The sequence below is a fragment of the Engystomops pustulosus genome, chromosome 1, assembly GCF_040894005.1.
Source record: "Engystomops pustulosus chromosome 1, aEngPut4.maternal, whole genome shotgun sequence".
Classification (NCBI taxonomy): domain Eukaryota; kingdom Metazoa; phylum Chordata; class Amphibia; order Anura; family Leptodactylidae; genus Engystomops; species Engystomops pustulosus.
The window spans coordinates 131,494,492-131,511,408 of NC_092411.1; positions in this window are offsets into that span (position 1 = coordinate 131,494,492).

Here is a 16,917-nt window from a genome sequence, read left to right on the forward strand (position 1 = left end):
ATTATAACATCTTCAAGACAATGGGTGAGATTTATCAAGCTGCCTAAGAGTAAGAATGTGCTTAGTTGCCCGTGGCAAGCAATTACAGGTCAGCTTTCATTTTACCAGTGCTCATGAAAGGAGAGCTGTAATTGGTTGCATGGGTAACTAAGCACATTCTTACTCTTAGGCAGCTTGATAACTCTCCCCCAATGTACGTCCTGTACATTAGTATCCGAAGGAGAAGAATTTGGCTCAGTCTGTTTCCGCTAAAAGTAGCACAAAGAAGGTTAAGTCAAACAAAGGGGAATTATATGGTGCCTGATAATTTAAGCTGCGTAGATTTTCACAATCTGAAATGTCCCGCTTTCAGTGAGGTACGTTTGGTAAGTGAATCGTTATTAAAATGTATAACTCTTCACAGAGAATTGTTACAATGTTACCACTGCCACCAATCAACTAGGTACCCGGTCTTTATCACCTCATACCAAAAAAAAACACAAGTTGGTAAGTAGTACTTGTAGTACTAATACTTTTTTATGTAATAAAACGCTAATTAATTATTTAATCACATATGTGATTTTCTGGATTTTTTTAGAATCTGTCTCTCGCACTTGATGTGTACCTTCTATAAACATTACATATCTACATTCTCACCAGGTGGGAAATTTGGTAAATCAGCAGTGTATCAAATGCTTATTTTCCCACTGTGTATGTATACACTGGAGATCAAAATTAGAGAACAACACACATTTTGTGTAGTCCCATGTGAATATGCCCTAACATGAGTAAAATAGCATTATTGTAAACTTATTTTGAAAAAATAATATATATTCTAAAGCACAGATAAAAAATGTAAATCTGCTAAGTGTAAAAGAACACTGAGCAAAATTAGAGAACTTACAGATACCTGCCATCACAAATTAACTGGAACCCTCTGACCCTATCAGCAATAACAAGAGAAGATGATTATTCCAAGTCTGTGATTTCTAGAATACAACATTTTTGCAACATCACAAACTCATTCAAGCCCCCCAAGAAGGATGGTCAACCTTTGAAAGACAAATACATGAGAGGTCAGGATAATGCAAAGAATCTCCATAGCTAATAGTTTCAACACTCCAGCTACAATTGCTCCCAAATCAGCAGTAAAAAGGATTCAGATCTGTCTCAGTAAGAATAGAGTGTCTCACTCTGCAGTGACAAAACCCCTCATTAGCAGATAGAATCAAAAGGCTAGACTCACCTTTGCAGAGGACCATGTTTAATGAATAAAGCAAGCTTAACTTATCTGAATCTGATGGGAAACATTATGTTCATCGACAAACTAGGGAAAGACTGAACCAAATGTGTGTACAGAAGTCAGGGGAAAGTGATGGAGGTAGGGTCATAGTTTGGGGAACGTTTTCTGCAGCAAGAGTTGGACCTCTAGTACAGTCACATGTCACAGTGAATGTTAGTGTGTATCATAAACCTTCTTTTACAACTTCCTTACTGCTGTACAACTATACATGATATACAGCAGTGCGGGCTGTATGCAGAGGGCTCACAGACTGAGTGATCTCCATAATTGTCACATATTACACAGCTGCCATGCTCTGTTCTGGCATTGATTACGGCATTGATTAACGCAGTTAACCTGTTAGATGCTGCGGTCAAACCTAATTGCAGCACCTAACAGTGCTTTACCTGGGTGTCGCCATCTTTAAATGTCAGTCAGGGCCCCCCCCCATGATGTTAACAGTTGGTACCAATCAACGCATTGACAGCTGGGTTCCCGTTTAAGGCTCCCATAGCTGTCATTAGCATGTCTATAATACAGTCTGTCTGAGATAAACTGTAATGTAGAAGGAATAAATATACAATATACTGAAATACAGTCATATTGCATTATATCGTATCCCCTTGTGGGGCTGAAATAATAGTAAAATAAATAATAAAAAATAAAGTGTTTAAATATATAGAATTCAGATCATCCCCATTTCCCTAGAACACATATAAAATAAACAATTAAAATTATCGGCATATTAGGTATCCCTGTGTCCCAAAATGTCTTATCTATAATAGTATTTAGAAAATTGCTTCTGGCAATGAGCCTATAACGGAAAATAGCAACTAAATGGCGCCACTTTCTTGCCATTATGCAAAACATAAAAAATTAAATAAAAACTGATCAAAAGGTCGTAGACAAAATGATATCAATGAAAACTACAGATTGTCAGACATCTTTCATAGCTCCGTACATTGAACTATGAAAAAGTTATTGGCGTCAGAATATGACAAACTAACATTTTGTTTTTTGGACAAAAGCTTTCAAATTTTTTTCAAGAATAAAAACATAATAAAAAAAAATAAAACCTAGATTTGTTATCTGCTTGATCATACTGACCCAATGAATAAGGGGGAGGTGTTATTTGGACCAAACAGGAAAATATTTAAAATAAGGTGAAAGGCAAAGGGTAAATGACAAAAGTGTGTTTTTGTCAATTCAACCACGATGGGAATTTTTTTTCCAGCTTCCCTTTACAACAAACAAAATATAAAATGGTACCACAGAAAGGTAAATTTGTCCTGCAGATTATAAGCTCCAATATAAATGTAAAAAATAAAATAGATATGGCTTGTGAAACGATGGGAGTAAAAACAGAGATGCAAAATGGATAAAAAAGAGCCCGGTAGTGAAGTGGTCAACAACACAGGGCTTCTTCCTTGTGTTGTTCACTAAGCCAGCAATTTTCATGCAGGGCAATGCCCCCTGTCATACAGCAAAATGGGTAAAACTGTTCCTTGAAACAAAAAACATTGAAACAATGAAATGACGATCCCAGAGTTCTGATTTAAACCCAATAGAAAACCTCTGGAAAATCCTTGATGACAGAGTTATGGCCAAGAAACCCACAACAGTCATAGAACTCTGTAAGAGACTGGACGAAGATTTGACCAAAATCCCACCATAGCTATTTGAATGACTAGTGATGTTTTGAAGCCGCAGATGTGCTAAAGTCATTCAAAGCAAAGACATGTGCACTTACAGGTGACTGTTCCCTGTGACCTGTAAGTACATTTCAAAAAAAGGTTCAGAAAATTGAAATTTAATCTTTCTCTGTGTGACAGTTAGTGCTGTTCTCTAGTTATGATCATCATATGATTCTCTCTTATTTCTGAAATCTTTAAATATTTTTACCTTTTATTACATTGAAAATGCAAACACATCTTTATATTAGAATTGATAGAAATAAATATATATTATTCTTAACAAGAAGTCCAGTCACACTACTGCATCTTTTCAATTTTTGAATGCCATGAACCCATAGTCTTATATTTTATTTAGGGAGCATAACTCATATATACTTTATCTCAACGGTCTTGGATGGTTATTCATCATTAGAGGATCCATCTGTATTTTTCCAATGCTTTTATTTGGAACAGCAAGCCATGTATTATACAATGAAGACATATTGAGCTTCCAGTCAATACTATATGTCTTTAAAATCTTCCACTCCTACAAGACTCTATTGCTTATTTTCCAGGGCTGAGCAGAAGGGATGCAAACACTAAGATCTTTGTCTCATTTAAGGGAGAATGCAGGATCAAGATACTGTGCCAGTAATCTTACTTGGATTAATGGTTTCTCTTTTATCTTCTGTATTTCTGCTTAGATGTTTCTGCTTTTATTGAGTCAGTGGAATGCAAATGATGACTACAGTCACTCTGGAAATATTTAAATCACTCCTTGCACTGCATTGCAGGTTTTTCCTGTAGAAAAAAAAAACACTAGGCATGTTCAAGAAAACAGAAAAGACCAAAACGTTTCTATAGAAATATTTTTGTCTTTTCATCACGGACGTGTTGACTATTAGCTAGCGATTAACATTAGCTGTTAACAATCTACCATAAATTGAGTGCATTTTTTGCATTTATTTGTTGCCCTTTCTTGTATTTTTGTTTGAGTTATCAACCTGTTATGATTAGAAATGTATAGTTCATTTGTATTATAGTTCGAAAACAGATAATCAAATGTGTTTTTCATGATTAGGAAATAATGTTTTCTATGCAGAAACCACGTCCTCCTGTCCTTGGGTGCTGTCAGTTATTGCAGCTATTCATCTGAATGGATATAAGCTAAGATACCAGGGATGACCCATGCACAAGTGTGACACATTGGGGCAGATTTACTTATCCGTTCCAGTCACTATCCAGCGGCGCGTTCTTCGGCGCTGATTTGGGTTCAGCCGGGATTCACTAAGGTCGTGTGCCCGATGTCCACTAGGCTGCTGCACTGAAGTCCGCTGGAGTTCACCTTCTCCGTCTCAGTGTATGTGAGTGCTATTCTTGTGACACAATTTTTTTTTTAAATTCTGCATTTTTTCCGAATCCGTCGGGTTTTCCGATGGCCACGCCCCTGATTTCTGTCACGTGAAAGCTGGCGCCGGTGCCACAATCCGATCGCATGCTCCAAAATCCCGAGGCAATTTGGCACAAATCTGGAAAAATTCAGGAAACCCGATGAACATACAGACATTTTCCTAATCTTGAACAATCTTCGTGATTGAACTTTAGGTGCGGGTCTGGGGTTAAGGTGCGTTCCGTGCAACCCAGATATTTTGCCTAATTGGCGGGCATGCAGCCAATCTGGAAAATTGATGCCCCTACCTACTAGTCATTGCTGTGATTGGCCATGGGTGGATAGGCAATCAAACCCCAGACCCACATTTAAAAAGCAATCTCGCTCATCTGTACTTACCAGACATTGATTATTTATCATGAAAGCTACAATTATTATCAGGTGTAGACCTTGATGTTTGTTAAAACATTTTATAAATTATCTCTCCTTATTGCTTATATTCAAAAATTTTTATTCATTATGAAAACAAAGGAATGCTTGTCAGTCTCAAGATTCCAAGGACAGTCGTTCTCCATTGCTGTGGTCAATGCAGCCATGATTTTTCAAAGTACAGAATCTTGAGGTAAACCTCAAAAAGCACTGAAGACATGCTGCTTCTTGTCTCTAATCAAGACTCGATCTTGCTATCAAGAGGCTTTATAAGATGTTACAGCAATAAGCTGCTCGAATGTTACTGCCATGGCAACAAGCTACCATGACGTTAAGAAACCAGCAGATCTTCTCAAATTTAAAGGAGTGTTGACAGCTCTTCTAAGTACCTTATTGCATTTACAATGTGTGTTGGAGATAAAAGTTATTTTAATGCTTTTTCTTGTCGGAAACATAACAATCGATATAATGTCCATTTTTATAACCAGATAATGTTATCCAATACAACCATAAACTATATAGCTCTTTCTACTTCTGTAAAATAAAATTGAAGAGTATTTTAGTAACTTGAATATGAGTTGAAATAAATTATCTTTACAATATGAATATGTATGGGCATCACGGTGGCTTAGTGGTCAACATCTGCAAAGAGTTTGTATGTTCTCTCCATGTTTGCGTGGGTTTCCTTCTGGTCCTCTGGTTTCCTCCCACACTCCAAAACATATAGGTAGGTTAATTAGATTGTGAGCCCCATTGGGGACAGGGACCAATTTGGCGAGCTCTGTGCAGCGCTGGGTAATCTGTAGGCGCTATATAAATAAAGGAATTATAATTATGAATAGTATGTAATTTTTTTTTATTTGTACTTAGACTTTAAGATTATTAATATGAGCATAACAGAATGTAGTCATTTACATTATATGAGCTTACTTCAGTAGATTGGGAATAACCTCCAAGACTTACACCAAGGTCTTTAGGTTTAATGTACTGTTACTCCACTGAAGAGCATTATTTTTCTCTTTTCTAATCCTCAAGAAGGTATCAGTGATTGATGACCATCATAATGGACATCTTGGCTAGCTATTTTAGGAATAAATATTGATATATGGTGGCTGTTTTATGGAAGATTACATCAAAAATGATAAATATTTGTTTGTGATTATGACATATAAGAACATCCTGCTTCACATTACCAGGTAGAATATATTAGTCACGAATATGAATATAAACAAAGTTCATCGCTGCTATGAATGCTAATGTGTAACAAAACACAACCTAATCCATGTATTAGCTCTTCCTTATACAATTAGCAATTTCATTCCTCTTCTAGAAGACCATTTAGACAATGAAACAGTCTCTGCATTGTCATGCAGAGGTGGAAGTGCAGGAAAATTAAGTCATTTTCTTTTTTCCAAGGGACGCATGAAGATATAATAAAGAGAACAAAGTGTAGCCGAATTCCACCTCAATTTAATTTTACAGGGACATAGACATGATGAGAATAGTCTGGAGGTGTTCTCTAAAATCATTTCAGAGAAACAATTGCAGAAACTCTATAGACAAATCCTTCATCATTGTGTAGCCAGGTCTGCAACATTTTCTCTTGGTCACAGACACACCTACATTTTCCACAGTGAAGGAGTATTGCCCTCTGGTGCTCGTTTTTTTGTGTGAATGTGAAAATTCTTTTGTGTACTTCCTCCTTCCACAAATGAAAGAGTAAACTTAATCTTCTACATGGTATAAACATTTTTAGTCTAAAAAATTTCAGAAATCCCTAAAAATATATGATGTACAATGGTTTCCATTAAAACGAATACAATATTATATATTATAGTGATATTAAATGAAATGTAACAGAATCATAAGGAAACAAAAATGCTATTCAGATGATTGTATAAAGAAATCAAGGTAAAAGAACTCACATCTGATAATACCTACATATAAAATATCTTTAAAGTTTATTTTTTGTCATCTGCAAGTAATATTTTAACATGAATCTTAAATATTATCTTTACAGATTTTATTAAAAGAAAACACTAGAATGTCTTGTCTCATCCTCACAAGCATTAAGGAGTCTCACCTATAGTACTCTATATTATAAAGGCATTTGCAGTGTTAATACTCAAAAACCAAATGTTGTGGTTGCGTATCATGTATTAAATCAGTGTCTATTATATTTGTTTAATTTAATGACCTGCAATAGTTGGCAATTGCTTTTTGCAGCCACCAAGCCAATGTCAAAAACAAAGCTAGTGTTTATTGTAAAGTTGCTGCTCATAGAAAGTAGTGGAGTATAGTATAGGCCAGTGATGGCTAACCTATGGCACTGGTGCCACAGGTGGCACTCGGAGCCCTTTCTGTGGGCACTCAGGCCATCACCAGAGATGACTCCAGGTATCTTCCTACAGTCCCAGACAGCCCAGGACTTGCTGTGCACAGAGGTATTTTAAAGTGACAGCTCTACCTGGGACTATTTTCTGCTTTATCGGTGCCTCACAATTTCTGTGTTGGCACTCTGCAATAAATAAGCGGGTCTTTGTTGAAGTTTGGGCACTCTGTCTCTAAAAGGTTTGCCATCACTGGTATAGGCCGTTTGGTAGGTAGCCAATGGTCCAAGCTGTCAAAGGGGCCCATGGTCACCCAAACCACCCAACAAATTTTATACTGAGAACGACCTTCATCTAGGAAATTCTTGTACGTCTGTTCATGCTCTGAATACAAGTGTACACAAGAGTCATTTCAGGAATTTAAGGGTATTCCAAAGGTCCTGAAATCACAAAATGAAAGCTGACAGAAGGGACGCATCCTCCATTCCCCAAGAAGATGGATTCAAGTACCCTATTTAGAAAGTGAATTCCAGACTTGTAGGGGTTATAATATTCATATAGCCCAGCACCCATGGTAGGCGAAGTCTGCCACTTGCTTATGCAGCCAAAACCATTCTCATTTACTAAACAGAAGATGTGGTATTTGCCACAAAGACGTTTGTAGCACCTTAATTAGATCTTGTAATCTTGTCATCTTTCTTAAACCATTCCTATTTTTTTTCTGTATGGTAGGTACAGCAGTGCTAATAAAACCACTTGCCTTTTATTTTAAGTTTGCAGTGTCTGTCCAGAGCAGGCAGTGGTGAACTTATGACTATAACTATGGTGTCAGAAGTGGCACTCAGAGCCATCTCTGTAGGCTGCCAGGTCATCACCCAAGCCCAGGGTGTGCTGCCTTCAGCACTATTTTAAAGCAACACTTCCTGGGCTTCATGGGTATGCAGGTGGAGTATGTAGGCATGGGGTTCTTGCCCTGTGATTCTTTCTGTTCAAGAGGACCCTGGAAGGAAGTTATAATGATAATCCAAATTTACCCTCCTCCGTTCAACAGTATTGGTGTCCTCAAGACCCCAATATAATAGAAACCTGTGACTAAATTCTTGAGGATTTGGCTGTAGTTTGGACACAGCCTCTAAAAAGTTTACCATCACTGTCCTAACATACAGCATTTGGCACCAATACATTAGTTGCACCTCAAGAAGATTGAGATGTGGGGAATTTGAAGGTCATGTAAATAACTTCTCCTGCAGCAAAACATCTGGCCTCGTTTTTGACCTATGGCATCAAATGGGATCAAATGGCAGACAAGAATAAGATTAGCACTATGGCAAATCTGAAGTTAGTGTCCAAAAAAAGTATCTAAGGGTGCATAGCCTCAATTTTGTACATTTTCTTCTCCATAAAAGACATTTTCTGCAAATAGAGTGTAGCATATTTTCTGCATGTACAAAACAGTTATAAATATATTTGTTGAATAGAATCTCACACTTCAGCATAATCACAAGTTTGCCTTCAGAAATTCTAGGTTACTATACAAGCAAATATTGTGCCCCACATACCCTCCCCTCCACACATTACAGCTTTTTAGGGCCAACTTTATATAGCCAAAAGACATACCACACCTAGAGCAAAATTGGGAGTAGGTTTACATACGCTAAATACCACATCCTAGAGCACAATGAATGCAATATTTCAATTGCAATTCTTTATTTATTAACATTATTATTATAACAAAAAAACATGAAACTGTAATCTATAAAAAAATATCTCAAAATTAATATCTCATGAAGGTTTTAGATGGATGTAGAATGATTACTCCTTCCAGTCCTAGAATAAAGCATCAGTCAACACCCTGGACACTCGGTGGATGTAACGAGACATGATTTCTAAGATGAGCTCAAATTAGTTCAGTTCTGGGGAATGGACAGGCCCATCCATAACATCAATGCCTGACTACTGATACATTACAGCCACATTAGACCTGCCATTGTCATGCTTGAGAATGAACCCAGAGCCAGGATACAACTGGCTTGTACATGGAGGGCTGTGTGAGTCTGCTATGCTAGTTTAACATTAATATTTAAAGTGATAGGAGCAAGTAAAGAGTATTATTTGTTGTTTATTTATTTTTTTGTCACTTTATTATTTTTAGACCTCCTTCAATGAAAAATTGTTTATAGTTCATGGTCTGCTACTGCTAAACATTAAAAAAGTAACGACTTTTCATGCTCTTAAATTATTTCCCATCTACCTTCTAAGCTGAAATTAAGTCTGCACTGCTTCCTATAAAATGGTAAGTTTATATTATTCTATTATTTTCTCCATTCAAACAGAACATAAGGGGAAAAAAACATCATAGACCTTTTGTGTTGTTGCCACCTATACTCACAGTGTGTTTCTTTGGGGAATGCCTGTCTGTTGAATTTTTCTCTAGTTAATGACTCACAAACCTATTTCCACATGACTAGTTTAAATATGTCAAGGTCAACTTCAAGGGCTGTCTTCAGTCATGAAAAACGGAATGTTGTATGAGCTCATTAATGAAACTTTTTTCAGTAAATGGAAACATGAAGGAAATTCAAACTTTGAGAAATTTGTGAGCTCCTGAGATATACACTGGAGATCAAAATTAGAGAACAATTTATGATGACACGATTTTTTAATTATAATATAATCACCACTGATATTTCATGAAAAAAATGTGATGGTCATAATTAGGAATAACTGTAGCACAGAAAAATATTATAATTACAGTTTCTGAAGGTTACAGCAGTTATCAATCAGTAGGAAATGCACAGGCCTTTGTTTTGAATGACTTCCGCACATCTGCAGCCACAGGACATCACTAGTCTCTCACACTGCTCTGGTGGGATTTTGCTCCTTCTAGTGTCATCCACAGTTCTGTGACTGTTGTGGGTTTTTTGTGAGTTAACTTTGTCCCCAAGAATTTTCCAGACATTTTCTATTGGGTTTAGATTAATACTCTGGCCTGGCCATTTCATGTTTCAATGTTTTCTGATTCAAGCAACTGCTTTACCCATTTTGATATGACTGGGGACATGAGTTTGTGATGTTTTAAAGAGGCAATATTCTAGAAATCACAGACTTGAAATTATTAACTTCTCTTGCTATGGATCATAGATTCTCCCCTTTGGCCTTCATCTTGACAACCTGCTGCCGGGGGGTTTTGGTCACTTTGGAATGGCACACCATTTTTTCAAAGTTAGTCAAAACTGGAAAGTTAGGCTGGCATTTAAACAGTTCACACTACTTGACACACCGATATATGCAGCAAAGGGAAAGTAAAATCCACGGGGTGCGCCAAACAAGCTAGGCAAGATGAAGCGCTAAGACTAACGCAAAACGATTCATCCCTAGAACCACAAGGATGGGTTTCATAGGCTACCTGTCAATGTATAGTTTACTGAAATAAAGAATTACTGAAGTATATTTTACAAGCAATCAAGTGCCATAATGAGAATAAAAATCTTGTAAAAAAAAATACTTTATTGATTAGAATACAAGTAATAAATGGCCCACACATAATATTTATCACTGCCCCATAAATTAAAGAAAAAGTTAAAGCATGAAATAAAGTAAAAACATGAAAAGAACAAACTGAATGCTTTTGTCTGCCTCCCAAAACAAAATCCAATGAAAATAACTAATAAAACTCCTGATCAACTCCAAATTTATGTCCTCCTAGAGCTCCAATGATGGAAAAATTTGAATGTTGTGGGTAAACAGCAAATACTTAGATTTTGTATCGTTGTATACTACCTAACTACCACAAATATAATCATTAAAGGTAGAATTGATGATTTGTCTTGAGATATACAACTATGAAAGTTAATCAAAAACCAACAGTTAGTAACATTACAGTACCATTACATTGCCTAAAAAACAACTACTTAAAAAATACCTTGGTCGGTAAGGCTCAAAACAGACTAGGGGAAACAATGTCATCATTTTCTATGCTAATTAATAATATTTAATTGTGTTCACATTTGGGGAAAATCTACAAAAATTACAGTGTGAAGAAAAGTCAATAATTTTATTCTTAAAAATGAAACGCTACAGCACAAATTTTGAAAAATATGAAAATATCTCAAATAAAACAATAGAAAAGAATAGAAACATGAAACATCAGACAGAACCCCGAAGCTACTAGAACCTGTAAATAAACCATATGTATGACCAGAATTTGCATGAAATTATCAGCATATACACCACAAGCCTGCAGAGCTGTCACTTACAATGTAATCATTTTTCTGCAATGTAGAACATCCAAAAATAACTGCAACAATTTCTGCTTGCAATTGACTTATTCCAGATAAGACACTGATACGCAGATCTGATTACAATGCATAGTTTCCATTTCTTTTTACTTTCAAAGTACTTTCACAAAGAAACTCATTTTAAATTGTAAATAGATAATGTGAAAAGAAAAGGCAAAAAATATAAAGTATTACATTTTGTCTCTCAGAAAATGGCTCAATTTACTTTTCTGTTAATACAAAAGAATACCATGGAGGTATGTAAAGATATTGCTTCTGAAAAACTGAAAACTCTACAGGTCGCACATCAATTGGCTTTATACATCACTAATAAACCCCAGTCATTTACACTTACATTTTACAAATGGTGGCAGCATCAAGCATTGAATAATTACTTGATATACAAGATATTGAACTCCCCCACTGTAAATGATAAGAATTGTAAGGAATCACTAAGTATTATAACAACATTAAAGCCTTTTATTACAGGTTTGAAGAATTCAAAACCCCAAGCTAATTGATAATTGTTGTAATCTACACATTATACTGTTCTATAAATTATACTGGGGCACAAAATACTGTATAATACATAGTGTATTATACACTGTGATAAAAAGTGATGCTTTCAGACCCTCGAGGAGTATGCAAGGTCAATTATAAACACTCCCTGAACACACGGTTCTGGGAGGCACAGGAAGTGAGTTAGGGCTGCCTACACAACCTCTGGGTATAGCACAACACTAACTCCCAACCCTTCCACTAGCCTCAGTGAAACTTAACCTCATCAGCCCAGTAGGACACCCCCAAATGATATAAGCCCGCTCTGTAATGGGATTAGATTGGGTGAGGAACCAACCAACCAAGAAGCATGTATATAATCGAGAGACAGACGTGGGGATTCGTGGATCGAGATAAAAGAGCAATGCAGGTTAAATTGTATATTTAATTGTCTAAGGGCACACTACACTATGCAACAGTACAAACAATAGTTATATATATATATATATATATAATCAGTCAGCAGAGTACAGTATCAGTACAGAGTATCCGTCAGCTCTAGAGACCCTACTACCTGGGATCAGGTCCAGAACCTTGGTGGAGTTCTAGCTTCTCAATGGGGAGTCATAGGGTCAGGGTTCTGGTCTCATTGGATCCGGATGAATCCCTGGATCACATTGATACCAGACATTTGCTATGTTCCCATTCAGAGATATTTACACTCACCGGCCACTTTATTAGGTACACCTGTCCAACTGCTCGTTAACACTTATTTTCTAATCAGCCAATCACATAGCGGCAACTCAGTGCATTTAGGCATGGTCAAGACAATCTCCTGCAGTTCAAACCGAGCATCAGTATGGGGAAGAAAGTTGATTTGAGTGCCTTTGAACGTGGCATGGTTGTTGGTGCCAGAAGGCTGATCTACTGGGATTTTCACGCACAACCATCTCTAGGGTTTACAGAGAATGGTCCGAAAAAGAAAAAACATCCAGTGAGCGGCAGTTCTGTGGGCGGAAATGCCTTGTTGATGCCAGAGGTCAGAGGAGAATGGGCAGACTGGTTCGAGCCGATAGAAAGGCCACAGTGACTCAAATCGCCACCCGTTACAATCAAGGTAGGCAGAAGAGCATCTCTGAACGCACAGTACGTCGAACTTTGAGGCATATGGGCTACAGCAGCAGAAGACCACACTGGGTGCCACTCCTTTCAGCTAAGAACAGGAAACTGAGGCTACAATTTGCACAAGCTCATCGAAATTGGACAGTAGAAGATTGGAAAAACGTTGCCTGGTCTGACGAGTCTCGATTTCTGCTGCGACATTTGGATGGTAGGGTCAGAATTTGGCGTCAACAACATGAAAGCATGGATCCATCCTGCCTTGTATCAACGGTTCAGGCTGGTGGTGGTGGTGTGGGGAATATTTTCTTGGCACTCTTTGGGCCCCTTGGTACCAATTGAGCATCGTTGCATCGCCACAGCCTACCTGAGTATTGTTGCTGACCATGTCCATCCCTTTATGACCACAATGTACCCAACATCTGATGGCTACTTTCAGCAGGATAATGCGCCATGTCATAAAGCTGGAATGATCTCAGACTGGTTTCTTGAACATGACAATGAGTTCACTGTACTCAAATGGCCTCCACAGTCACCAGATCTCAATCCAATAGAGCATCTTTGGGATGTGGTGGAACGGGAAACGACAAATCTGCGGCAACTGTGTGATGCCATCATGTCAATATGGACCAAAATCTCTGAGGAATGCTTCCAGCACCTTGTTGAATCTATGCCACGAAGTATTGAGGCAGTTCTGAAGGCAAAAGGGGGTCCAACCCGTTACAAGCATGGTGTACCTAATAAAGTGTCCGGTGAGTGTATATCTCTTTGTCCAATAATGCTAGAATGTAGACACAGGTATGTGTTACTCTGGTAACCCCGATTCCAAAAATGTATTTGACCTTGGGCTGAGATAGACCATAACTCCATGACCGGGATATTTATATTTTCTTTCCCTAGGAAACAGTCTGTGTCAATGCGTCTCAGGAAATCCTTTGAGGCTACACCTCCCGGAGAGTTAAAGTCACTTCTAGCTTTGACTCAATTAGGCTATTCAAGAGGAGGCTGGAGAAAGTGGGTAATTGGTACTAGCACTGATAAATATAATATGCCCCCCCCCCCCCCCAGGTACATGTGGACTATATCACACAACCCCTTTGTAAAAATTTATTGAAAATAAATACAAGTATGTTGATAGTAGAAGGAAATATCTCAATATTGGGAGAAAAATTTATTTTAGTTGGTGGAAATAATTAAATTGAAATCCTAGATTTTCTGTGAAAAATAAAAGCATGTGAAGTTGATTTCTATGATATTGTTAAAGCTTCATCACAAGACTACTTTTAACTAATTAGGAAATCATTCAAGTTTGCAACATTGGACACATAATGAGCTTGCCACTTTCTTCATCAATAAAAAGTATAATTTCGTAAATTTGTGTAACGATGGTTTCACATTGGCATTGCCACGTTTGTAGAGCATCTGTTGCGTTTTGTCTGGGTTTTGTTTTCCCTTTGACATCACTAACTTTAGTTTCGTTCATCTTACACCGATTTTATTAGAATATCACACATATGTTCTTAGTCTCCTTTACTGTCGGATGTATGCAAGATGCTCAAATAGTTTGAGTCCAGATTCCCGATTTTCTTGCTAAGATGTAAGCTTATTTCCAAGACTAGTTGATGTAGAATTTATTGTTTTACATTGACGTTACTAGACCCGCTCTCCCGAAGCAAGGAGTCTCTCTAAGCCAGGGAAAGCTTGACATCACGGTTCTCTGGCTCCGTCCCTTTATTCAGCTAATTAATATATCATTTCGAAATAGTTTTCTTAGGTGATGCCATCACACTGGACCATTAAGGGAACATGATCTGGAAGGTTTTAGGCAGCTTGTTTAATGTACTGTTAGTTTATGAGGGTTATTTCTGCTGACAGATACCCCTTAAGTGGATTGGTTTATTTACTGCATAAACCATTTATGTTAAGGCTTTAAATAAGGGCTAACATTCTTTCAAGCACCAAGGTTTAACCAGATTTTGAAGAATTTGAAGCTTTTCTCAGCAGATATTTATACATTCCCACAGAAAAAGGCATATGTCATGGTGCAAACACTATTAATCATGGTTAGAAAAGCCGAGGGGTCTATAACATTTTGGAAGCTATGGGCATTTTGGCTGGACACTTCTGGTCTGGCATCTAGAACCATGGTACACCATCATTTGGACCTCCTTTATGGTACCGACACACATATACCGTAATGGATTTACATCAGCTGTAATTCAACAGCCATTTAGTATCACAGTGAAGGAATTTTTTTTTTAAATGTTTTTAAATAATTTATAAAAAGCTACAAGTTCCGAAATACATGGCTGCTCCCTCAGGTTTTTTATTCCGACAACCTAAGCCAAGTACTGCGTTTTCTTTTACAGCTCATTGCTACGTTGACCTATAGTATCTATAGACAAGAGAGGCAGTCATGTTTCTTAAGAAAAAAACCCTTAAAAGGAATTTTTCACAACTAAAAATTTTTTAAACATGTTAGGCCCTCGGGAAACCTCTCCGTCATGAATCGATTTCGAATAGAAAAACCTCCCATGTCCCCCATAGCTCTTCCCCCCGTCGCTTTCCCCTCAGGATGTCATCCATATCTGCCCCACTCCTCAGTAGCCCCTCCCAGGGGACTAGGCATACAACTCTGCATACATAAAGGTAAACTTTAACCCAATGTTATCCTTTTTTCTTAAAAAGCCACGTTTACTATAAAAACTTTAGCAATGTGTACGGTATACTGTATGGGGACATGGGAGAGCCAGAAAAGGGGCTCCTAATGACAGGTTCCCCTTAAAACAGTAGCATTGAAAACGTAATCAAAAGTTGCAAAAAAATTACACCATACACAGCTCCCTACACCGAAGTATGAAAAAATTATTAGTGCCAGAAGATGGCAAAATGAAGAATTTTTTTTTGTATAGGTTTTCATTTTTGTCAATGTATGAAAACATTATAAAACCTATATAAATTTGGTACCCCCATAATTACACCCAAAGAATGAAGTAAACATGTCATTTTGGGCGCACAGTGAAAGCCGTAAAATCCAAGTCCACAAGAAAACAGTGCAAATGTTCACCAATTACACTGCATTTATATATTTTTTTTCCCCTGCCCAGTACACGGCATGGAATATTAAACTCTGAACACTATGAAGTGCAATTTGTTACGGAGAAAACAAGCCCTCTTTACATGGAAAAATAAAAAAAGTAATGGAAGGTGGGGAGTGAAAAATGAAAATGCTATACTTAAAAAGAACCTGGCCGTAATAAAACCTATACAAAGTGGGTATCCCTGTGATCGTACCAACCCAAAGAATACATGAGAGATATCATTTGGAGAGCACAGTGAAAGCTGTAAAAACAGTGTACACATGATAATGGCACAAATATATTTTTTTCTATAATTCCATTACATTTTTTTTTTTTTTTTACAGATTCCCAATACAAGACATGGAATATTCAATACTGTCAATAAGGACAATTTGTGACGCATAAAAATAGCATGGTCAGTATGTACCTTCACACAGTAGCCAATAGTCAGTGTGCCCCACCAGCAGCTCCAGTGGCCTCAAAGCCTGCCCCCACAGTCGCAGTCACCTTTTTTACTCCTGTATGCGCCAGATCTGAAGCCAGCAAACCTGACATCATCAGTTTGTACCAGATTTATCAAAGTGTCTAATAAAAATCTGTATATTCTATTTGTGCCTTCTATTAGTTGGTTTAGTGAACTTGTATACATTTGCACAATTTGTGTAGAAAATTACCTCAGTCACAGAGCCACACCCCTTTGCCACACTGGTTTTAAAAGAGTCTACAAACTATTTAAAAAAAAAAATTTGTAATAATAGTGACAGATCTGCCCTATTGTGTTCTGTATTGTACCTTATGACAGAATTGTTCTAAAAGATCAGCAAACATGAAGATTGAAACAGAATTGAAACATAATGATA